Genomic DNA, 26,826 nt, shown 5'->3' on the forward strand with positions numbered 1-26,826 from the left:
TTCCAATGTCCCATACACTTGTTGTAGCAAAACTAATTACATACAATACTTAACTCAGTAAAAAAAATATGATATGCATCTAAATCACCATCTCAAAAAGCATTAATAATAGCTTTAAAAAGTTCTTAAGTCCTGGCGGTAGAATTGTAAAGCCTAATGGCATTGGGGAGTATTGACCTCTTCATCCTGTCTGAGGAGCATTGCATCGATAGTAACCTGTCGCTGAAACTGCTTCTCTGTCTCTGGATGGTGCTATGTAGAGGATGTTCAGAGTTATCCATAATTTACCGTAGCCTACTCAGCGCCCTTCGCTCAGCTACCGATGTTAAACTCTCCAGTACTTTGCCCACGACAGAGCCCGCCTTCCTTACCAGCTTATTAAGACGTGAGGCGTCCCTCTTCTTAATGCTTCCTCCCCAACACGCCACCACAAAGAAGAGGGCGCTCTCCACAACTGACCTATAGAACATCTTCAGCATCTCACTACAGACATTGAATGACACCAACCTTCTTAGGAAGTACATTCGACTCTGTGCCTTCCTGCACAAGGCATCTGTGTTGGCAGTCCATCACTATCATTAAATAAATTAACTAACTCTATGTCAGATTCTAACAAATTTCCCCTGACCTGCTTCCAACTCATTAATATTCATCTTTAAATAAGGAGACCGATCTTGTATACAATAATCCAAATGTGGTCTCACCAATGTTCTAATAGAACAGGAGCACAGCTTCCTTACGTTCCCATTCAACTCTCCTAACAACAATCCATAACATTGTTGATTTTCTAAATTACTCAGTTGAACCACTGTGGTCCCACAAGCCAAATTTCAATGCATTACAAAGAAGACCTAAAAAGGTCAAGAAATTTGCCATTGGCTTTCCGACAAGTTATTGCAGTCTTTGAAATGGTCCTGTCTACTCCCTCTGCGTCTGTAGAGCTGTCTTTACTCTATTTGTTCTGCACTATCAATAGACTGGAGGTGTTGACCAAACTTCCAAGATCTTGGCCAATATGCAAACCTCCTGGTAGTATCCTTGCATTTACGTTACCAGTGTGTTCTGAATATAACTCATCTAATTCACCTGCTTGGCTCATTGGGGATGATTATTCCATGTCTCCTCTTCCGACTTTCATGATTGTCTGTTATAAAACAAATGCACATTCACACTTGGACCCATCCAGATGGGTCCAACTCTTGAGAGCATGCACCAACTTATTTTAGAAATGTACATTTTGTATTGTCTAAGTGTTTTCTGTGCCTCTAACTAGAAAATGATTATCATCTCTGTTAAGGAGAACTCATTTGTTTTCGTGCACACTAACCTTTTATAAGTCATGCACTAAGATGCTTGGATCCCTCTGCATCTCACTGCCCAGCAATCTTTAACCATTGAGATATTATGCTTTTGTTTTATTTTCACTGCCAAAATGGACTTGCTTTACGTTTTCCTTCATTACGGTCCATTTGCCAGATCTTTTGCCCACTATATGTGATCAAAGTTTATCTTTCAATTTTTGTAGCCCATACCCCTCACAATTTACTTCCCCCCTCCCCCTCCCCATTTTTATCTTATCAGTAAATTAAACACTCATACTTTGGTTACTTCATCCATGTGATTTATATACATTGTAAAATCTGATGCTCAGCAACAATCCCTGTAGTATGTGGGTTACTGGCCTTCATTAACTATGACACTGACCTGAAGAGCAATCTTCTAACCTTGGACACTAAGCTCACTTGTCTTTAATTTAGGTGCTTTTTTGTTAAATTCTCTTCCTTTGTAGCATATTGTTATTGTATGCTTAACCTTGCTCTGTATTAATGCTCCTCACTGGGATTTGGGGTTTTTAATTTTGTAAAATGTTTGGAAAAACTAATAAAAAAATTTAAAAAAAAATCTTCTAACCTTGCCAATATGTTACTTCTTACACCATGAACTTTTATATTCCATAATAATCTTTGATATGGCACGTTCTCAAATACCTTTTCCAAATTCAAGTACAGGACGTCCACTGGCTCCCCTTGATCCACAGTACGTGTTACATCTTCAAAGATTTTCATTAAACATGATTTCCCACTCACAGAAAAACTTATGACCCAGTCCCTGCTATACTATTTTTAATAATACCGTAGATTTTAACCTTTTCCCCACCACAGACGTTAAGCTAACTGGCCGATAGTTAGTTCCCTTTTTGAATAAAGGATTTACACACTATTAGAATAGTCATCCTTACTGCATGTTCTGCTGATACTGCAAATGTTGTGTTGTAACTTGTTCTGATCACATGTACATTTGTTTTCTAGGGCTTCTTGTGAAAGAAATTTCTCCTCTCTGGAGAAATAATTTTCCATTCTAATGGAGCTATTCAAAACTATTTCCCTATTGAATGCAACTTTTCCCTAAATGTAAGGAATGTTTTAAAATCAAAACCCAAGTCATCCTAATTTATCTAACTCTGGGTTTCCTCAACACAATGGCAGATTAAGGCACAGGCTAGAATGGTTTTGCACTGAGAACTTGATATGAAATAGTATCTTTTAAATCTGTGGTCAGTGCATAGCTATCCTGAAACATTTCTGTCCACTTTTACATTACTTTATCAAAGTGTGTGTTGAACTCCTCATTCCACTAAGCCAACTTCTGCTCATCACATTTGGTTGATTAGTGCCATCAGCTGCTTCTACTTACAGACCATTACATTTTTCTAACCATTTCATCTGGTCTATTGTCTCCAATGTTTCACCCAAATACACTACATTCAAACAGCACTGTATTCTTCGTCAGTGCTGCTGGTGAGTACGTGTTTCTCCATGATTGAGCAATCTGTACTCATGGTGATGCACTGACCACTTAAACAGACCTTTCGTGTGTACTTCTGTCTGCCATTTCTACCAGTACTGCAATTTCTCATATCTAATTTCCCTTTGTTGGAATGGGTTCTGGTGACATGTAAACATGATTTTTGTGGCTCCTTGCTCCTCCTCTACGAAGAAATTAAAGTGTTGGAATCACATTCATTAGCTACTTCAAGTTTAGATTTACACACAAGACCAAACTAAGATTCCATGTAGTTAAACCACAACCAGGCTATCACACTACTCACACTCTGAGAATGCACCCCAGTTACAATGTTGAGATAATGTGCTGGAAAAACTCAACAGGTCAAGCAACATTTGTGTTGGGAAAGGATGTTTCTGGTTCACTCCCCCTACAAATGCTGCTTTATCCACTGAGTTCCCCAAGCCAACTGTGGGTTGCTCCAGATTCCAGCATCTGTAGTCTCTTGCATCTCCTGTAGTTTTTGTACAACTTTGGTTAACAAAACATTTTTTGCTTCCCATTTCCTTAAAAGATCTGCTAACATAACATATACTTCAGTTAGAATAATGGCTTTATTGAGTTCTTGTGCAACATTATTTTCTTTATGCGTATTATCTTCACTCCCATCAGTAGAGATATTATCTGCTTGAAAATACATTTCTGTGCTTTCTATATATAAACTAAAGGTTAACACAGTGGGTTTCAAATGGAGTTCAAGTCTGAGCAGTCAATATGTCTAGCTCCTACTCGCAGTGACATACAAGCTGTGCTCACAAACTATTACATACCACAGTGTTATATCTCCTGTGCCCTTCGTCTGATTACTGTTGTTCCAACATTGTGACATACAACTAATCCCTGCATGGTAAAAGTTAAACTGATTAGTGAGAGACTCATGGATTCACTACATAAACTCTTCACGCTCCTGCATTGCAAGCATTTTTATTTTTACCTAGAATTTCCAGCATCTGTGGTTTCATTTGCATTATTTCATTATTTTTACCTTTTTTTTTGTTTATCTTTCAATTCAATCTCATCGTCAGCTTGTTAAATCCATTCCTTATTTTAAACCCATGTAATGCAGTATACAGGAGCACCACATAAACAAATAGTGAACTTGAACTCATGCAACTTGCTCATTCAAACTATCTAACTACACTTGGTGTTACATGTATATATCATCCAAACAGTTGAAGCACATATTAAATAGTGTATTTAATATTTCAATAAATCTTGAATAATCTTGTAAATATATTGTTTGATTTAATACATCCTTTGCTGTTTATATAATTCATTATGGTTATATGTAAAAAATCCGTGAATTGCATACGTCACAATGCTAACACGTGATACATGTATGATTCATTTAAAGTAAAAACATAAACTGCAACTTACATCATTTCGGACTCCTGTCTTTTTATTGCTTTTACCAATTTAATGTTTTGAAGTTACAAAACACAACAAAGGACACTATCAGATCACAGCAACATTTCTTGACAGATTGGCAGAGGTCACACTGAGCAAGAATAGAGAATAAGGAGCAGAATCAGGCCATTTGGCCCATTGAGTCTGTTCCGCCATTCCATTATGGGTGATTTACTATCACTCGACAATATTCTCCTGCCTTCTGCCCATAGACTTTGACAACCTTACTAATTAACAACGTATCAACCTCCTCTTTAAATATATCCAATGATTTGGCCAGCACAGCCATCTTTGGCAATGAATTAGACAGATTCACCATCCTCTGGTTAAAGAAATTAAAGGGAGGTCCTTCTATTCTCAGTCTGCATCCTCTAGTCCTAGATTCCCCCACTATTTTCATGTGCACCCTACCTAGGCCTTTCAATATTTGGTAGGTTTCAATGAGATTCCCTCTTCATTTTTCTAAACCCCAGGTAGTACAGGCCCAGAACCATCAAACACTCCAGATATCTTAACCCTGTCATTCCCAGGATCAATCTTGTGAACCTCCTCTAGACCCTCCCTCATGTCAGCAAGTGCAGACTGACCAATGCCTTATAAAGCCTCAGCAATACATTTTTTTTATGTATGACTCCTCTCAAAATGAATACTAACATTGCATTTGCCTTCTTTACTTGCTGAAGGCCAGATTAGAGGCATTCAACTCTGGAGATCAAGTATGCTACTAGAGGATCTCCAGCAAACCATCTCACGTGTGAAGTGAAGATTCCTGAGTAAACTGGAATCAACGAGGGATGTTCAACTGGGTATGAATGCCATAACCTCCTGCAAGGTTAAATCAAGTGACATAGGAGACAGGAGGGCTACTCTTCCAGATGAGTTCAATGCCTTCTATGTTTGCTTTGACCACCAATAACATGGAGGAAACATTGCACACCCCCACATATTTCGATGATCCTTTGGTCTCAGTCAAATTGGATCCTTTGGCTTCAATCGTGCTGGTCCCCAAGAAGAGCGTGGTAACTTGTCTAAATGACTATCACCCAGTGGCACTTACATCCACAGTGGTGAAATGTTTTGAGAGGCTGGTGTTGAAACATATCAGCTCCTCCCTGAGAGGCGATTTAGACCACTCCAATTGGCCTACTAGAGCAACAGGTCCACAGCAAATGCCATCTTATTGGCTCCTCACACAATCCTGGAACATCTGGACAGCAAAGATGCAGACATCAGGATGGTCTTTATCGATTAGAGCTCAGCATTTCATACCATCCCCTCAAAACTAATCTGTTAACTCCAAGATCTGGGCCTCAATATCTCCTTGTGCAATTGTATCCTGGATTTCCATACTTGCAGACCCCAGTCAGCTCAGATTAGCAAAAACATCTCCTTCATAATCTCCATCAGCACAGGTGCATCACAGAGTTGTTTTTTTTAACTCCCTGCTCGACTCACATGACACCTATGACTGTGTGGCTAAGTACAGCTCCAACACCAGATACAAGTTTGCTGATGACATCACTATTGTGGGCCATATCAAAGGTGGTGATGAATCAACGCACTGGAGGGAGACTGAAAATTTGGTTGAGCGGTGTAATAGCAACAACCTCTCACTCAAAATGAGCAAGACCAAGGAACTGATCGTAGATTTCAAGAGAGGGAAACCAGAGTTCTCTACCTCACTGGATGATCAGAGGTAGAGAAAGTCAGGAACATTACATTCCTGGGTGTTGCTATCCCAGCGGACCTACCCTGGACCCATCATATAAATGTAGAGAAAGTGCAAATGTACCTCTACTTCTTTATGAGTTTGCGGAGATTTGGCATGACATCAAAAACCTTAAACTGCTATGGATGTGTGGTGAAAAGTGTATTGACTAGCTGCATTATGGACTGGTATGGGAACACCAATGCCTTTGAATGAAAAATCCTACAAAAAGTAGTGGATTCAGCTAAGTACAACACAAGTAAAGCCCTGCCAACCATTGAATACATCTACATGAAACATTGGCGTAGGAAAGCAGCATCTGTCAAAGATCTTCACCACCCAGGCCATGCTCTTTTCTCAGTGCTGCCATCAGGTGGAAGGTACAGGAGCCTCAGGACTCACCCCACCAGATTCAAGAAGAGCTACCTCTCCTCAATCATCAGGCTCTTGAACACTCATCTACTGAGATGTTCCCACAACCAATTATCTCACTTTAATAACTCTTAATCTTGTTATTTTATGCTCTCATTTATTGCTGTTTGCATTTGTACAGTTTGCCTTCTATGCTCTTTCATTGATCCTGTTTAATGTTACCATTCTATAGATTTGCTAAGTATGCCCACAGGAAAATGAATCCCAGGGTTGTTGTATGTGGTGACATGAATGAACTCGGATAATAAATTTTACTTTAAAATTTGAACTTACCACCAAGTACATGGTCTCCCAAGTCCATTTGCACCTCTGATTTCTGAATTTTCTCCCCACTTAGAAAATAGTCTATGGCTTTATTCCTTCCACCAAAGTGCATGACCATACACTTTCCTATGTTCTATTGCATCTCCCACTTCTTTGCTCATTGTAATAATTTGCCTTGGTCTTTCTGAAGACTCCCTGCTTCTTCAACACTACCTGCCCCTCCACCTAACTTCATATAGTCCACAAACTAGGGTACAAAACTATTAATTCTGTCATCCAAATCTTTGACATATAATGTGAAAAGAAGCGGCCCCAATGCTAACCCCTGTGGAACACCACTAGTCTCTGACAACCAACCAGAAAACATCCCTTTTATCCCAACTCTCTGCCTTCTGCCCAACAGCCAATCTTCTATCCATGCTAGTATCTCTCCTATAATACCATGGGCTCTTATCTTGTTTATCAGCCTCATATGTGGCACCTTGTCAAGGACAGTCTGAAACTCCAAGTAAGCAACATACACTGGTTTCTCCCTTATCTATCCTGCCTGTTATTTCATCAAAGAATTCCAACAGAATTGTTTAGCAAGAATTCCCTTTTTGGAAATCATGCTAACTTTGGCCTACTTTATCATGTGCCTCCAAAACATCATTCTTAATAATGGGCCACAACATCTTCCTAACCACTGAATCCAGGCTAACTGGCTTATAATTTGTCATTTGCCTCCCTCCATTCTTAGAGTGGAGTGGCACTTGCGAATCTCCAGTCCTCCAAAACCATTCCAGAATCTAGTGATTCTTGAAAGATCACTACTAATGCCTCCACAATCTGTTCAACCACCTCTTTCAGAACCTTGGGATGTAGGTGACTTATCAACCTTCAGACCTTTCAGCTTGCCTAGCAACCTTCTCAAGATGGTGAAGAAGATGCAAGTCATTCCCGACTTCATCGGACAGGGCACTGAGTTGAGACATTATGTTATATCTGTGTAGGACATTGATGAGACCACATCTGGAAAACCGTGTCCAGTTCTGGTCACTATGACATATGAAAGCTGTAATCAGACTAGAGATGGTGCAGAAAATATTCACAAGAATATTCTGGGACTGGAGAGCATGAATTATGAGAGACTTGATAAGCTGGGACTGTTTTCCTTGGAGGAGGTTGAGGAGTTATCTTAGATAGAAGTTTATAAATTCATGAGAATGGGTGGGTCACAATCATTTGGCTAGGGATGGGGAGTCTAAAACTTAAGGCCATAGGTTTAAGTTAGAATTAAAGAGGACCTGAGGACCAACTTTTCACAAAGAGGGTGGTGAACATATGGAACAAGGTGCTAGAGGAACTGATAGAGAAGTGCACAATTATAATCTTTAAAAGACAATTAGGAATTTAGCTGGATGGGAAAGTTTTAAAGGGATGTGGGCCAAACACAGGCAAGTGGGACTACCTCAGGTAGAAACTTTGGTCAGCAAGGACAAATTGGGCCAAAATCTGATGCACTTGAAAATCAGCTGTATCATAATGGGGTTGGAATGGTGGGTACTATTCCAATGCACTTTCTGACCTGTCTTCCTGGATGGGGCAAGTTATAGTTTTGGAGATGCGGGGCAAGCTGTTTCCTTGTACATGGTAGACAAAGTAACAAGAATACACTGGTGAATAACGGAGTGAATATATCAAGTAGTGGATTTAATGAAATAAGTCCCAAGAGGAGAGAAAGACGAGATTACAGAAGATGTGAGATTTCCACCATGAAGATTCCTGATGGAAAGACAATTCCAGGAGATAAGATTGAGTAACTAGGCCCACATTCAACTGGAGTTTTTTGGAAGAATGAGATGAGATCTCACCAAAGCATACACAATTCTCTCAGGACTCTACACGACTGCTGGGTGGATGTCGATTCTGGTTGAGAGACCCAGAACCTTGTGTGACTATCTCAGGTATAGAGTAGGACATGCTGGAGTAAACAAAGAGAAATTCCTTTAACCAAGTATTTGTGAACTTGTGGAATTCCTGACAGCAGAATACAATGGAGGACAAGTAACTGAATCCATTTAAAAACATATCAACACAGATTTCAAAGCACAAATGGCATTGAGGTCTATGAGTAGAGAGCAAGAACATGGTCTTTTAAGAGACTTCTTGGATAGATACATGGAGCTTAGTAAAACAGAGGGCTATGGGTAACCCTAGGTAATTTCTAAAATAAGTACATGTTCAGCACAGCATTGTGGGCTGAAGGGCCTGTATTGTGCTGCAGGCTTTCTATGTTTCTACGTTTTTTTAATATACTGAGGCGGATAGAGGTTAAGCTACGATAGCACATCATGGAAGAGCAGGGTCAAAGGACACCTGTCCCTACTTTCTATGTTTCTGAATAAACATTGCCATGCTACAGTAGGTGTAGCTGAAGGTGAAAGATTCTGTACCAAAGGCTTAATTATGGTAAATGTTCTCCCCTAGTCTAAGGGAGTGAGACTGTGCTACTGCCAGCAGCCAGTGATCTAGTGCCTCCCCAATTCCGGTTAACATTGCCGAGGCCTCACACCATTGGATCTAGAATATTGGCAATCTCTGGACTGGTTCCCTGTGTTAAAACTAGGACGATTGTCACTCAGAGGAACCACATTCTTCACTGGCCTGAAGAAGGTGAAAGATTCCTAGAAGAGTGCGAGGAAGTGGCAAGAGCACATCACAGCTTCTGTGATGGAGAATGTCTCATGAAAAACACTGGAGAATGCTAGTTTCATTGACAGAATCATTTATTTATTGACATACCGTGAAGAGTAGGCCCTTCCGGCCCATGGGGCCGCGCTGCCCATCAATCTCCCAATTTAATCCTAGCCTAATCCCAGGACAATTTACAATGACCATTAACCATGTGGGAGAAAATCCAAGCAGTCACGGGGGAGAACACGCAAACTCCTTGCAGGCAGCGGCGGGAAACAGAAGCAGCATGAAAACAGGCTCCTCAGCCTATCAAACCTGTGCTGACTATCAAGCAACCATTTTTGCATGAATCCTACTCAAACCCATTTTATTCTCCCCACATTCCTATCAACTCCCTCAAATTTTTTCTCACCTACCCACTAGGGACATTTTACAGCAGTCAATTTACCCTACCGAACTGGGAAATGGGAGCAAACAGGAGCACTCAGAAAACCTGAAAACTCCACACAGGCAGTTCCAGAGATTCGGACTGAAGCCAGGTCTTCTCCACTGAGGCAGTGGCTTTACCAGCTGTGCCACCCTGCTGTCCCATTTTGCTAAGTTTTTTTTGAAGGTGCATCTGTGTCAGCTCTCAGAACAATCACATCATCAATGCAGTTTATTTTCCTGTAATCTATTCCTTCTCATGTACTGATCAACTCTCAATTCACTCACTACCTACAGCAGAGAGAACATTCAGCGAACTATAAACCTACCAGGTGGGTCTTTGGGTTGTGAGGGGGAAATCTCACGCGGTCACAGGGAGTTTGCGTAAACTATATGCAGCAACACAGGAGATCAGGATGGAGTCCACATCTCTGGGAGTGCTTGGCAGCTGCACTATCTGCTGCTTCACTGTGCTGCTAACCCCACCCCCACCTCTCTCCGCAGAGCGCGCAGGAGACGCAGAGACTCCTGGCGTAGCTCACAGCCAAGGATCCAGGGTTCCTGTGAGAGGGACAAACAGGCAGGCAAAGGCAAACCACCTCCCCATAGTGTCGCAGAAAAGCCTGAAAGCACATACCATCAGACTTGAAGACAGCTTCTATCCCGCTGTTCTCAGTTTCTTGAAAAGACCTTCAGTGCAATAAGATGGGCTCTCGATCTCACAGCCTACCTTGATATGATCTTGCACTTCATTGCTTACCAGCACTGCACTCTTTTGATAGCTTTAACACTTTATTCTGCATAATTATTGTTTTACCTTATTTGAATACACTGTGTGCAATGATGTGATCTGTAGAAACACCACACAAGATAAGCTTGTCACTGTATCTCAGTACAAGTGACATCACTACGCCAATACCAATACCCCTCCAGGAAGGAAGGATCACACTGTGCCCTGAAGGCAAATAAGCCAAGGAAACCAGCTGGAGCCAATGGAATCCATCCCAAATTCCCAAGGAACAACAGGCCGCATCAAGGAGGTAACCGGCAGAGTTGTTTACCAATATCCACAGCAGTGGAAACACTCCAGAGATCTGGTCGTAATCTAGGACAGTGGCTGTTGCCAAGCAGACAGCTACTGTCTCTGATAAAAATGAGAGGGCATCTTATAGAAGTATATTAAATTATGAAAGGGATCGATAATATAGAGGCAGGAAGGTTGTTTCCACTGGCAGATGAAATTAGAATTGTATGACATAGCTTCAAGATTTGGGGGAGTATATTTAGGATTAAGGTGAGGAGGAAATGCTTCTCCTCGACAGCAGTGGATCTGTGGAATTTTCTGCCCAGAGAAGCAGCACTGGCTACCTCATTAAAAATATTTAAGGCACACTGAGATAGATTTTTGCACAGAAAGGGAATTTGGGGAAGAAGCAGGTAGTTGGAGTTTAGACCTCACTGAATGGCAGAGCAAGCTCAATGGAGACCAGGCGGCCTAATCCTGTTCCTGTTTCTGATGTTCCTTAACCCTGCCTGCCAAGGTGGACCCAGCCCAACCCAGTGCACAATGATAACAGCTCAGCAGGTGGCTTTTGCACAGGGTAGGGGTGCTGTGGTCAGGCCCTGCCACTGGCTACTCACAGTGGTGCTACAAGCCAGGGTAGGAGCCAGGTAAACTGTCCCACCCTTTACTGCTGAGCTGTAAACCTCTCCAAAATCAGCTGCTGAGTGAAAATCCTACCACTATGGGCACCACTGCAGCACGATGCTATTACAGCTCGGGGTTTCGGAGTTTGGAGCTCAATTCCACTGCTGTCTGTATGTCCTTTCTGTGGGTGTGCAGCTTTCCTCCGGATGCTCCAGGTTCCTCCCACGTTCCAAAGACGTATCGGTTAGTAGGTTAATTGGTCATTGCAAATTGCCCTGTGGTTAGACTAGGGTTAAGTAAGTGGGCAGTGCAGCTCGTTGGGCCACTGTATCTCTAAATAAATAATTAAACTAGTTAATTCCATAACTATCAACTAAAAGGTATCTGTGCATGTGGAGATCAGGCCACCTGTGGTGGTATTAGGTTCAGTGTCCACAAAGCCCTAAACTCAAAAGGAGATGCTAAGCTTTATCCGATACAGGTACCTATGGCTACCCTCACTACAGGGAGGTTATATTGTGTCAACCTACCCTTCAAGGATTAGCTTACTTTCTTGTCTTGTCACTGCAGCGAGGTCTAGCTGTCAATGCCCACTATTTGAAAAAGGGGTCCCCACTCGCTACCAAGGAGGAGATACTTCCAGCTAACAAAGAAGCTTAAATACAGTTTATTTCATTTTCAGTGATATACATTTAAATTTAGACATAATTCTTAACAAACATTCAATACACACAGAGGATTTCTGATTTATAAAAGATCTCTAATTTCCAAAATATTTTTAACTACAAATGATTTCCAAACGCAGGTAAAGTTCTACAAACTAAAAGAATACAAACAAGTTGTTCCATTGCAGAAACTAAAGGTTGAGGAATGAAATCTATTTTTTCGCTCAGTGTGTTTTTTTCTAATATTCTCTTGTGATTCCTAACAATCCCCAATGCTTTCTAACAATTATGCTGGTTTACTACTAATTGACATAGTATGGAATGCGTTACACATACCTTTGCTGGGACAATGTAATTCACTCAGATGGTCTAAAAGCTTCTGGGGACAGAGATCCCAGAAACCCAAAGTTAATACTGTGAGGGCTGACTCTCTGAGTACACAAATATTCCAAATGTTGATTGATGATAACCATGACCATTGATCATACCATGCTAAAGGACAAAATAAGCCTGGTCTTGAACCTCCCCTGATCTCTATCACAATTATGCAAATAACTTCACTGTAGTTGCCTGGTTTTATGCATGGCAGTTAACATAACCCCAGTGTCTTACATTTAGCTGATGCAGAGGACAACACCTCATGGTCACTTCACATGGTAGACCATATCCCTTGAGCAGCCAGTCCCTGCTGTGGGCTAGCAACCTATGCTCTGTAGACAGTGCTCTTTGTTTGCAAAGCTGTCCTTCTAACTTCAGACTGATTACTGCTTGCAATTTACATTAAGAACTGAAGACTGGTTCTTGTTTACAAAAAGATGAGCAAGAAATATTTGTTAGAAGTTTAACTCTGTCACAAGCAACACCAATCCTTAAGAAAGGTCATGCTGCTATGCTAGAAAGCTGAGGTTGGCAATAAGCCTCTCAGCCCTGGAAATTGAGTATTGATCACACAGCCTTTTCCTGGGAAAGGGGATCTAGAACTAAAGGGCACAAGTGTAAGATGAAAATTAAAATGGACCCGAGGGGGATCCTTTTCATGCAGAAAGTAGTGCGTAGATAGAATGAGCTGCCAGAGAAAGTAGTTTAAGACATTTAAAAGACATTTTGATGACTATATGGATAGGAAAGGCTGTAAGAGATATAGACCAAACATGGGACTAGCTCAAGAGGGTATCTTGGTCAGCACAGATGAGTTGGGCCGAATGGGCTGTTTCCATGATGTATGTTTCTATAACTATTGCTGGCTCTCAGCAAAATGTCCTCCAGTGCCTATCCTCCCACAGACACAACCTGTTGCATATACTGAGGCTTGTCCCTATGTTCCAGGCTAAAGACCTACAGCAGACACAAGAGACTGCAGACACTGGAATCCGAAGCAACATTTAAAACACTGGAGGAACTCAGTGAGCCAGGCAGCATCCATGGAGAGAAATGGACAGTCAATGTTCTGGGTCAAAGCCCTTCCATATGGACTGGATGAAGGGTCAGGACCTGAAATGTTGATTGCCCATTTGTCTCCATAGGCACTGCCTGACTTGAGTTCCTCAAGTGTTTTTCTGGGTTGCTAAAGAACTTCAGGGTTTGAGAAGCTCTCAGTGAAAATTTACATGCTTGGAAAATGACCTCAGCCAGCAGAGACTCTACCTGAAAACTGCCAAGATTGTCATTTTAGCATGTTAGCTCTATAAACACTGAAGGCCGGAGAAAAACTTGGTTCAGCTCTACAGCGGCATTTGCTAGATAATCTAATACAATACCAGCCCAGAACTGTCTTATCCATGCCTTGATTCATTGAATAATGGTGAATTGTGAACACAGCTGACTCTAGTCTACTCAACAGCTCAAGACTGCTGCTCAACAATTCAGTGTGCACCACACAAAATGGGGACATCTAACTCCAGTTACCGGTAGTTATTCCGAGCACTGAATCCACATTGCCCTTCCGGTCTGAGCCCACACTGAACCTCTATGAAGAACTCCACTACCTGACAGACGACAAAGCACATCCACCAACTATGGACTTTAAAACCTTTCCACACACCCACCCAAAATCCCAGGCCCCCAGTGGAGCTTACCTCAGACCCAACAGTGACAGCACCCCCTTCTTGATGATGCACCTAACATCACCAGCTGTGATGGGGAAACTGAATGGAATGATGGAGTCCAAGGTAAAGCAGGGCAACCTTTGACCACTGGAGGCAGGCTGAGAAGGTGTGACTACCTGCTCCACTGTGACACATGGTTTGAACTGTAACTGTGGCCACAGAACTTGAGTCCTGACACATCTGCTTTCCTGAGCATTCACACTACTCCACCACAAGCCTGAACAGAATTGAGCTGTGGAGAACTGCAGATGCTGGAATCTGGAGTAACACACGTCACTGGAGGAACTCAGCTGGTCAAGCAGCATCTGTTGGGGTAAATTGACAGGCAATGTTTTGGGGAGAGACTCTTCATCCAGACTCTTGTCTATATGAAGGGTCTTGATCTGAAAGGCCAACTGTCCATTCCTTTCCATAGATGTGCCTGACTCACCAAGTTCTTCTCGCTCCTTTGATAGTGACTGCTATTGCAGTGGAACTCTGTGATTTTACAATGGCTCTATATACTTGACTGTAAATCATGATCTGCAGCAATACTTCTGACTGGCTTCCAGCCAACTCTGTCGCGCTTCAGTAATCTCCAGTCCTATAGCCCCCAAGCCAGCAACAGTGCTTTCAGCCACATTTGCTTGGACTAAATCCCATTCTACCACACATGTAACAAGCAAATCACTCCAAGCTGCCTGAAAAAAAACTTCAGTATGGCCTGCTCACTTCGCAAACTGCTTTCCTGCCTCAGACTCTGTCAAAGAGTTCCGCAACTTCAGATCATGCCCTGCTGACATTTCTATTGAAGACACCAGATGTGAAAAAGTCTGTAACAGTCACAAGGGGTCAAATGGCCTCTCTCAATCAGAGACACAAGAAATTCTGCGTATGCTGTAAAATCTAGAGCAACACACACACAAAATACTGGAGGAACTTATCAGGTCAGACAGTACCTATGGAGAAGAATAAACAGTCAAGGTTTAGGGCCACTTCATCAGTCTAAATATAATCTATATATTCCCCTCCATGGATGCTGAGTTACTCCAGCATTGTGTTTGTGGCCTCCTTCAATGATAGGAACACTTTCATCTTTAAATCAATTCATCCAGACAATTGAAACAAAATGAAATGGGCTTCTCCCTGACAAATGGTGACACTTACAGGGGAGCTGGTTTCCAAATGCTATTTTGTAAGGTGACAGGAAAATCAAAGTTCCCACAATGTTTAATCCCAAGGCTTTTCAGAATCTGAGAGGCTTCCTAAAAGCCTTATAGAGGCCATCTTTCCAACGTACACGAGAGGTCTTGGTCATCGTACAGCTATATTTTGAGGCTAATATTCAGCCAAAGCAACGGGAAGCAAACTCAAGAGTTGGGACAGTCAACCTCTAAACAAACAAGCTTTACTTGAACATAAACCCCAGAACAAACACATACTGTACATACTGCTGGAGCACCACCTGGTGGCCACAGATACTGTCCCACTTACAAATCCAAAACCATTCAAACTGTCTTGCAAACTAAGGCCCAACTGCCCCTGCAAATTCTGACCTTTGGGAATGAACATCCTTGCTGAATAAGTCACAACCTGCAGTGCAAAAAGACCAGTTTCCTCACCTTCCCCTAACTACATCCCCTCACCCTCCTGCTCTCACTGACTCCCCTCACCTTCCCATGCCTTTGGAACACTGCCACCCTTACCAAGCAGAATTATCCATACCTCAACAGGAAAATGGCAGCACACATCAGTTCCAACCACAGTGGTTTCCCTGTTCCCATTCCAGGAAATTAGAAAGATCTATGTAAGGGCCAATGGGGCCAGATGAGGGATCAGCAAGAGGTGTGGAGAAGTCAGCAGCGGCTGGCAATGATCAGTTAGTGTGGGAGGAGGCCAGTGAATGGTGAGGGTTCAGTCAGAATGGCAGAGGGTCAACTGAGAAGGTAGTCATGGATGGAACAGGGTGAGTGGAGGAAGTCATAAAGTGTGAAGAGGAGGGGAGGGGCAATAGAATGGGAAAGGGGACAATGGGAAGGTAGACAAATGAGAATTAGGACGTGAGGCAATAAGAATGGTAAAACTTGGGAATGAATGGACAGCCAGGACATAGAAGACCTTACTGACATGGATTAGCCAATCCTTTAAAAGACCACAACTAATGAGTAAAATATTCTAAAATTAGCCAATCCCCTTATTAAAAAACTCTTCAATTTACTCCAAAATGGCCTTCCTCTTAACCAAAGACAATGTCTGTAACTGTGAGTGCTCTTTTCAGAATTGGTGGTGTACATGTGGTAGGACTTTCAATACTTTGCTGTTGGTGGAGAGTTACTGCCTCTAATAAAGGATGTTGCATTGGCAGTTTGACCTCTGCCTTAGTGAACAGTGAAAGTGAGCAGCCTGCAGGGAGAGCAAGTTTAAGAAGCAGGTGTCTGAGACAGCAACAAGAGAGAAACAGTGTGAAGTAAACAGAGGACAGTGTTCAGCATGAAGAGCAGGGAAAGTGGCTGGCAACGGACACGGCAGACAGACGATGAGCTCAAGGAGCATAACAAAAACCCACCATCGTTTCTGTATCCAGAACAAGTGAAAGTGTTTCTGCAGGAAAACACTATTTTGTGTGGTTTCTGAAGAGGTTATGAAATGAAAAAGAACATGTGTGCAGAAGCTGGAGATGGAGATGTTGATGAGTTTTCTGGCACCATGAAGGGCAGACTGAAAACCTTGATGCAACATTTTAATACAACACTGTCCAGGATTTTTGAGAGCTACAAGTGTGAGCCATGCAGCCAGGGACCTTGGGAACAGTTAGGGTGAGGATACGAATTAAAGGATAACAGTCTTGCACCTTATTAGATCCATCATTGCCAGGTCACTTGATGTTCCACTCGGTGAGTGAAAGAACTTGAGTGAAAACTGTGTAACATGTTGGAATTAATGTTCAAGGGAATGCCTGCCTATGCAGGAGGAATCCTGATGAACTGCCACCAGAGATAGATGAGTCCAGATACTCTATGTTCTGGGCCAGGAGCGCACACCATAATCAAGGACACAGACTGCAGGCTCTGTATTATTGACAGGATCACACATCTGGGCACAGAGCACATCCAGAAATAGTTCACATTCAGAGTCCACTGATCCTGCCCTAGCAGATCACTGGTCAGGTGGGACTGAGAGCTATAATCCTTGATTTGGCACGACTTCAGGACTGAAGGACGTCCATTTAGAACAGAGATGCGGAGAAATTATTTTAGTCGGAGGGTGGTAAATCTGTGGAATTTGTCACCACGAGCGGCTGTGGAAGCCAAGTCATTGGGTGCATTTAAGGCAGAGATAGATAAGTTCTTGATTAGCCAAGGATATGGGGAGAAGGCAGGGGAGTGGGGATGACTGGAAGAATTGGATCAGCCCATGATTGAATGGTGGAGCAGACTTGATAGGCCGAATAGCCTACTTTGCTCCTATATCTTATGGTCTTACTAAAATTATCAGTGCTTGGACACAGGACACAGCCTCGGAATAGAGGGGTGTCCTTATAGAACAGAAGAGGAGGAACTCTTTAGCCAGAGAGTGGTGAATCTGTGGGATTCTTTGCACGGGTAGATGTGGAGGCCAAATCTTTTTGTATATTTAAGGCAGAGTTGGATAGTTTCTTGATTGGTCAGGGCATGAAGGGATATTGGGAGAAGGCAGGAGACTGGGGCTGAGAGGAACATTGGATCAGCCATGATGATATAATAGAGCAGACCCCATGAGCCAAATGGGCTAATTCCGTTCCTATATCTTATGGCCTTATGGAATGAATGGCTCAGAGTTATTAAGTAAGGTTCTAGTGAAGGTTTTTGGCAACACAATACTGAGTGAATTTATAATGGATTAATTTTTAAGTATATTTGCAAAAGAATTATTAATGATATTATTTTATACATGTAGTTATTTGATTGCCTAATTTAATGTACATAAGTGGCTAATCAAGTAAGACTCCAATAATTTGCTATAAACTGTTTAGAAATTTTGATGGTTTGGGATCCAGTTTGAGTGTTGTGTGTACACACTGACCACATGTTATCTCCAGAACTCCTTTCCCATTCCTCTGGACCCTTGTTCCCAGACTCTCTTTAAGCTCACCTACTTCTACCTCCCACAATCCATTTTCATACCAGGGTCTTGTACCTAGTACTGCCTTTAAACTTACTGGGTTCACTGAAGAAATTATTATTCTACTGTTAAACTTATTAGGAAAAAAGTAAATTAAGTGTATGTTGGACTTACATCGAGTAATTCGAAAAACTACCAGGCTGGTACCACCAAAGCCACAAACTTGCCAGGTTAATGGTATTTTGCTGTGAAATCTCATTATTGTTGAGGGGAAGAAGTGCACTATATAGCAGTGAAAATGTACATTTAAAATCTAACCAGGGCAATTAAAAGGGTTATTTTCTGGAATGACCTTTAGTATATCATTGTAGCAGATACTAGGGGGTGGTTACTACCTACAATAAAATATGTTCTGTCATTAGCTCCACCTTCATTTTTTGTCCCAGGAAGCAACAGTGTCAAAGAGCCACAGATACTACATCCCCCAGCTGGTGAGTCACCAGAGGAAAGTGTTTCCTAACATCCTCCCCACTAGTTCTCAACAATCTTGTACGTTTCAGTGACAGCATCACCTTTTCTTCTAGTGATCAGTTCATCTGAGACTGGACCATATAGGCTTTTTCTGGCTGTTCACTGCTATCAAGTAACCACTGCTCAGAATGGAGTGGGTGCTTGACGTAGTCAGTAAGACATATACTTTAGTAATGAGAAAGGAGTGTGCGAAGGTCAAGCATCTAACTTAGCAGGAGGAAATTGCACAGTTAACTCATTCATTCTTGAGGCTCAGCATTCAGACAATTTGTCACCACTCTGAGCTCACACTTGAAATTGCTGTATTGGCCTCCTGCTGCAAAGAGTAATCAGCACCTGTCAGGTTTGTTATTGACAACAAGCTGAAGCTAATCCAACTCTCTGCTTTTATATGTGACATTGATTCCAGTACATGTTAAACATGCTACAGTCCAGAACTATATGCTAAACACTGCATAGTGCTTCCAACGCAACATGTTAAACACACCTCAGATTACGGTGCTCATGCTCAATGTACTGAAGTGATTCCTGTACTACATGTTAAATTACAGTAGTTCCAGAATAACATGATGTACATGCCACAGTGTTACTAATGTGACATCTCAAACATACTCACAAGAAGTTCTCCAGATGCTGGAAATCCAGAGCAAAACACACATGATGTTGGAGGAACTCAGCAGATCAGGCAACATCTATGGAGGGAAATAAACAGTCAACATTTTGGGCTAAGACTCTTCATCAAGACTGACTGTGGAACTTGCTGTTTCCAGCTCCAGTTCCCAACCCTCCTTTCCAGTCCTGATGAAGGGTCCCAGACTGTACTCTCAACTGTTTATTCCTCTCTGTACATGTGCTGAGATCCTTCAGCATCTTGTATGTTTGCTCTGGATTCCCACCATCTGCAGAATCACTTGTGTTTATCATTTGCTGCCTGACCTGCCGAGTTCCTCCAGGTTTTTGTGCGTTGCTCTTTCATATACTTCAGGGATTCCAATGCAACATGTATAACATACTAGACTTGCTCCCACATCCTAAACATACAAGGATGTCTTCACTACATACTGAGCATCCTACAGTCACTCCAAATATACATACTGAGCTATAGGAATAACTTGAAGGCAACAAGCATTCAAAAAATCCTGCAGTAAGAGAAATGAAAATTAGTTCGGACACAGTCTAATAGGGGTCAAAAACATAAATAGCATCAAATAAATATACAACTAACAGTCAAATTTAAATTATAGTTAAACTTTGAGCAATTTGATTTTGAATTTCAAAACAAACCCTGGAATAAGATGTTGGAATCTGGAGCAACAAACAAGCTGCTGGAGAGATCAGGCAGCATCTACAGAGGGGAACCAGTTGTCGACATTTTGCATCGAGATGCTGCATCAGGACCCGAAGCATCAAACATTCCTATCTCTCCACAAAGTCTGGTACTACTATTGATACTTGGGGTCTGCACATTAATTGATGTTACAATTTCCTTTCAACCACGACCAGATTATTGACAATATGAGACATCTAGTAGCTCTGTTCTCCACTTCTGATCAACATGATCAGAAAAGGCCCATGAGTCAACACTGGGGTGCCATCCAATATCCATTATTTTCTATTTAACCACTTGCCATGGTAAAAGTAATTTCACTGAAATAAATCTTTGGAAAATCCCCAGCCACTCTAAGCTAAAATATAATGTGGAGAGCACAGAGCAAAAATTGCACATTGCAAATAACAGCTGCATTTTTACAGGGGAGATCTTTTTTAATACCTTTTTATCCTACAGTCAATTCAAAGAGTAGCCAACTTACCAGTATAAAAATTTTCACTGCCCATGGGGAACAGAAAGAGGAAATAAACTGCTCTTTTTGCCCTTTCCTAGCAGCAGGCAGGGATCAGTGGTTGGACTTGAATGCAAAACCTAATGTTGATCTTATAGAACAGTACTGCTAAGTTGCTGTGTGCTTGGAGAAGATATCTTTCCGATCAGGACTTATCCACCCTGGCACAAACATACAAGCTCCCTTCTCACTATTTCAATACACAACCATTATTCCCAGTAGCCTGGATACGATTGATGCCCTCAGTCACATTGATAAATAAATGCACCTTGCTGAGTAAAGGAGTTTGCTATTCCCAACTGGACCAAACTTCAAAATATTAGGGGGATGGGTACAACAGCTTGGAAAAATAAAGATAAAGTAAGAAGGAAGAAGAGTATACTAGATGTTTGGAAATCTCCAGAATAAAAAAAAATACAAAATATTTAGAAAGGGGTACAAATTTAATTTCCAGTAACCTGGAGGCAAAATTGAAAAGGGAGATGAAAATGGGATTGAAGGTGCTACTGTATATTTGAAAGCATGTGGTATAGAAGCCTCTGAACAGTAACCTGGATATGGCGTCCAATTAGAACAGGAGATTGAAAAGGCACGTAAGAAGGGCAACATTACGATGGTCATGGGGAATTTCAATGTGCAGGTAGATTGGGAAAATCAGACATGTGCTAGATCCAAGAGAAGGAAATTATAGAATGCCTGCGAGATGGCTTTTAAGAGCATCCTTGTGATTGAGCCTGCTAGGGAAAAGGCTATGCTGGAGGGGGTGTTGTGTAATGAACCAGATTTGGTTAGGGAGCTTAAGGTAAATGAACACATAGGAACTAGTGATCATAGAATTCAACAGCAATTTGAGAGCGAGAAGATAAAATCAGACGTATCAGCATTACAGTTGAGTGATGGGAATTACAGAGGAATGAGAGGACAGCTGGCCAAAGTTGTTTTGAAAGGGAACACTAGCCAGAGTAATGGAAGAGTAGCAATGGCTGGAATTTATGTTAGTAACATAGAGGACAGAATCACAAAGAAAACTTGCAGATGCTGGAAATCAAAGCAACATGCACAAAATTCTGGAGGAACTTAGCACCCAGACAGTATCTACGGAAAAGAGTAAACAGTCAATATTTTGGGCTGAGACCCTTCATCAGGACTGGAAAAGAAGATGAGAAGTCAGAGTAAGAACGTGGGGGGAGGTGAGGAAGTAGTACAAGGCGGTAGGTGATAGGCGAGATTGGGAAAGTAAAGAGCTGTAAAGTTGATAGGTGAAAGACATACAGGACCAGAGAAGGGGGAATCTGATAGGAGAGGGTAAAAGACCATGAAGGAGGAGGAGCACCAGAGGGAGGTGATGGGCAGGTAAGAAGATAAGGTGAGAAAAGGAAACAGGAATGGTGAAGAGTGGGGGGGCATCACAGGAAGTTCAAGAAATCAATGTTCATGCCATCAGGTTGGAGGCTACCCAGACAGAATATAAGGTGCTGCTATTCCAACCAGAGTGTGGCCTCATTGCAACTGTAGGGGAGGCCATAGATTGACATGTCAGATAGCTGAAAAAATTAAGGTGAAGAGGGACTAATGAGCTCTAAGTATTTTGTATCAGTCTTCCCTGTGGAAGACACTTCCATCGCACCAGAAATTCAAGAGTGTCAGGAGAAAGAAATGAGTGCAGTTACTAAGCAGCAGCTTCGGAAGCTGAAAGGTCTGAAGGTAGGTATGTCACCTGGACCAGATAGATTACACCCCAAGGTTCTGAGAAAGGTAGTCGAAGAGATTGTGGAGGCATTAGTAATGATCTTTCAAGAATCACTAGATTCTGCAATGTTTTTGGAGGACTGGAAAATTGCAAATGTCACTTCACTCTTTATGAAGGTAAGGAGGAAAGACAGGACATTATAGAAACATAGAAAACCTACAGCACAATACAGGCCTTAAGGCCCGCAATGCTGTGCCAAACATGTAGTATTTTAGAAATTACCTAGGGTTACCCATAACCCTCTAATTTTCTAAGCTCCATGTACCTATCCAGGAGTCTCTTAAAAGACACTATCATATTCGCCACCACCACCGTTGCCAGCAGTCCATTCCAGGTACTCACCACTCTCTGCGTAAAAAAAACTTACCCGACACCTTCTCTGTGCCTACTTCCAAGCACCTTAAAACTGTCCCCTCTCTTATAGGCCAGTTAATTCTTCAGTAGTGGGGAAGATCTTGAAGCCCATTGTTAAAGATGAGGTTTCGAGTTACTTGGAAGCACATAATAGAGTAGGCCAAAGTCAACATGCTTTCCATAAAGGGAACTCTTGTCCGACAAATCTGTTGGAATTATTTGAGTCTACGGAAGTTGTTTACTTGGATTTTCAGAAGGGCTTTGATAAGGGGCCGTACATGAGCCGTGGAACAAGAGCCCAGGGTATTACAGGAAAGATAATAGCATGGATAGAAGATTGGCTGACTGGCAGGAGTGGGAATAAAGGGAATCTTCACTGGCTGGCTGCCGTTACTTTGTGGTGTTGGAACCTGTTCTTTTGACATTATATGTCAATGATTTGGATAACAGAATTGATGGCTTGGTGGCCAAGTTTGAGGATGATACAAAGATAGGTAGAGGGACAGATGGTGTTGAGGAAGCAGGGAGATGCAGAAGAACTTGGACAGATGAGAAGAATGGGCAAAGAAATGGCAGATGGAAGACAATAGAGAAGGTGTAGTTTATTTTCTAAATAGGAGAAAATTTAGAAATCAGAGGTGCAAAGGAACTTGGGAGTCCTAGTGCAAGACATATAAGCAAGAATATAATGCTGGGGCTTTATAAGGCATTAGTCAGACCATGCTTGACTATCGTGAGCAGTTCTGGACCCCTTATTTAAGAATGATGTACCAGCAACGGCAAAGGTCCCAGGAGGTCCACAATAATGATGCTGCGAAAGAAAAGGTTAATGTACGAGAAGCATTTTATGGCTCTGGGCCTGTACATGCTGAAGTTCATAAGAATGAGTGTGAATCTCATTGAAACCTATTGAATATTAAAAGGCCTAGATGGGAATAAAAGGATCCTTTTCCAGTAGGCTGCCAGTGACTAGTGGTGTTCTGCAGGGGTCAGTGTTGGGACTGCTTTGTATGCTGTATATCAATGACTTAGATGATGGAATAGATGGCTTTGTTACCAAGTTTGCAGATGACATGAAGAATGGTGGAGAGGCAAGTAGTGTTGAAGAAACAGGTAGGTTGCAGAAGGACTTAGACAGATTAGGAGAATGGGCAATACAGTAGCAAATGAAATACAATGTTGGAAAATGGAAGGTCATGCACTTTGGTAGTAGAAATAAATGGGCAAACTATTTTCTAAATGGGAAGAAAACCCAATAATCTGGTATGCAAAGAGACTTGGGAGTCCTGTGGAGAATGCCCTAATGGTTAACTTGCAGGTTGAGTCAGTGGTGAGGAAGGCAAATGCCATGTTAGCATTCATTTCAAGAGATCTAGAATACAAGAGCAGGGATGTGATGTGGAGGCTTGTAAGGCAATGGTGAGGCTTCCCCTTGAGTATTGTGAACAGTTTTGGGCTCCTCATCTCAGAAAAGACATGCTGGCATTGGGGAGGTTTCAGAGGAGGTGTACAAGGATGATTCTGGGAATGAAAAGGTTTTCATATGAGGAATGTTTGATAGCTCTAGGTCTCTACTTGTGGGAATTTAGAAGGATGTGGGGGGATCTCATTGAAACCTTTCAAATGTTGAAAGGCCTAGACAGAGTAGATGTGGAAAGGATATTTCCCCTGGTAGGTGAGTCTAGGACAAGAGGGCACAGCCTCAGGACAGAGGGGCATCCATTTAAAACAGAGATGTGGAGAAATTTCTATAGCCAGAGGGAGGTGAATTTTGGGAATTTAGTACCACAGGCAGCTATGGAGGCCATGTCATTGAGTGTATTTAATGAAGAGCTTGACAGGTTCTTGATTGCACGCAGCATCACAGGTAACCTAGAGAAAACCACGGAGTCAGACTGAGGAGGGGAAAAAAAATCAGCCATGATTGAAATGGTGAAGCAGGTTCAATGGGCCAAATGGCCCGATTCTGCTCCTATATCTTATGGTCTAGATAGAGTGGACATGGGGAGGATGTTTCCTATAGTTGGGGAATCTAGGGGGAACACAATGACATCCCTTAATAACAGAGATGAGGAGGAATTTCTTTAGCCAGAGGATAGTGAATCTGTGGAATTCATTGCCACAGAGACCAAGTCATTGGTTATATTTAAACTGAAGGTTGTTATAGGGAGAAAGCAGGAAAATGGGGGTGAGACCAATAATAAATCTGCCATGATTTAAAGGCAGAGCAGATTCGATGGGCTGAATGGCCTTACTCTGCTCCTATGTTTTATGGTCGCAAAGGAATCCAAATTTCCAGAGTGCTAGAGAAATGCAAGATTATTTTCTTTTCTGGCCTCCAACTAGCCAGTAATCTAGAGAATGGCACATTTTAAATCCTGCTCTTAAATCCCTAACACTTTTTTTCCCTTATGGAACATCAGCCTTTTCATTTCTAAGTTTATTTGCTCTCACACGAAGCAGGATGATTCACTGCTCTTCCTCCTTCTCCATATTTTTTCCACATCTTTCAAAAATATCTCCAACTCCAGCAGCTAGCAATCAAAAAACATCTGGAATCCTGCATAAATTCTTTTGGCTGTTTCTGCTCCACCAGATCCTCTCCCTTTGTTGCACTTCTGAACAGCCACCAACTCTCCCCTGCTGCTGGCAACTCTCTCTTCTTCAATCAGCTGAAAATCTCGATCTGAACACCCCTCATTTCCCTTGATGTGTTGGATTATATCCAGCACTGTGATCTGGAGCACAAATTAGGGACACTAACAGTGGGACGGATCGCAAAAGTTTCACTTATCATAGAGCAATACATTCAGACATAAGCACAAGCTCTTCTGAAAGTGCTCCTATACTTCAGCCAAATTCACTGGCTCTGAAGTTCGTAGAACAGAAACTGGTGTTTAATATCTTGCGCTATGTCTGAAATATGGGACCATTGAAGTTAATATAGCTAGGACACAGCCAAGACACGAAGTGACCCTGTGGGAAACTCTTCCATTCTTCGACACTTCCAACTGCACAGCTCACGTACTCATTCAATTCACCATAGAATCTGCTCAAACCTGCTCTCAGTGTTACCGCATGCACTTGTCTGCCCAAATATTATGGGTGAAAAGAGGAAGAGTGACAGGAATATGAAACCAGTCAGGAAGCATCTGGACAACATTCTCTTGCCTTTGCCAATTTGGCAGGCCCTTCATGTAGTTCCCAAATCTTCCGAGTTTATTGCCTTTAGAGTTCACTGGAGCTAGACCTTTAACTTCTGGCCAATCCCATCAGTGACCAACTGTGAACCCTCCTCCCACTAGGTCACTCCAAGACAGATGATCCAACTACTTTGCCATTCTAAAGATGCTAACAGTGAGGCATGATAGGAACCGATAACTAGTTAAGGTCACACATCTGGATTAGTGTTTCTTTGGCTATTACCCTTAATTGCATGATGCTCAACAGACTATTAAGAAGAAATTAGTTTGGAGTGAGGACCTCTTGAGGTACTTGAGGATGGTCACAGCTTCCTCTTCTGAAAAACCCTGCCGCTTCAGCTTGCAGAAGGGAAGTTTGAGATTTATCTGAAGGGTGTACAGGTCATGCCTCAAGGGTGAAAGACACTACAAATTCCATTATCTGTCCAGGCCAAACAGCACCGCTCATCCTGCCATACTTGGATGTAATGCCTTCTGCTTCAAGTTGCTGCCTGCAGAGGCCTCTGGGATATCGCTCGGGTGAGGTTACAACGAGGCCCACCCAGTTCATGGCTGCATCACCCTGCTGAAAGGCAGTTATGAGTCCATAGCAGGATATCCTCACTGCAGCCTCCAACCAACATCAGTAACCCCTCCCCCTTCTAGGAATCTGTGCAACAATTACTCCAGTTTCTAATAATCAGCAAGTGATAATCATTCCAAGAGTGCATTATCAGCATTAAGATGTTCAAAGGCATCACTGATTTTCATTCTTTCATGACTGAGATGCTCCACAGTTTGTACAACATGTTACATGACCTGCCAATAAAGTGTTCTGCATTACATGAGCCTGATTAACACAAATTCTAAATGGCCTATAGAACACATGTCCTAGTGTTCCTGTCACAACAGG

The 26,826-nt window shown here is 42.1% G+C and overlaps 1 protein-coding gene across 3 annotated transcripts in view; it reads right to left on the reverse strand.

The window, feature by feature from the left end:
• The window catches only part of adamts17 (ADAM metallopeptidase with thrombospondin type 1 motif, 17), a 429,617-nt gene that overhangs the window by 251,898 nt on the left and 150,893 nt on the right, over positions 1 to 26,826 (reverse strand). The window lies entirely within an intron of this gene.

The sequence above is a fragment of the Hemitrygon akajei genome, chromosome 30 (genome assembly GCF_048418815.1).
Source record: "Hemitrygon akajei chromosome 30, sHemAka1.3, whole genome shotgun sequence".
Lineage (NCBI taxonomy): Eukaryota > Metazoa > Chordata > Chondrichthyes > Myliobatiformes > Dasyatidae > Hemitrygon > Hemitrygon akajei.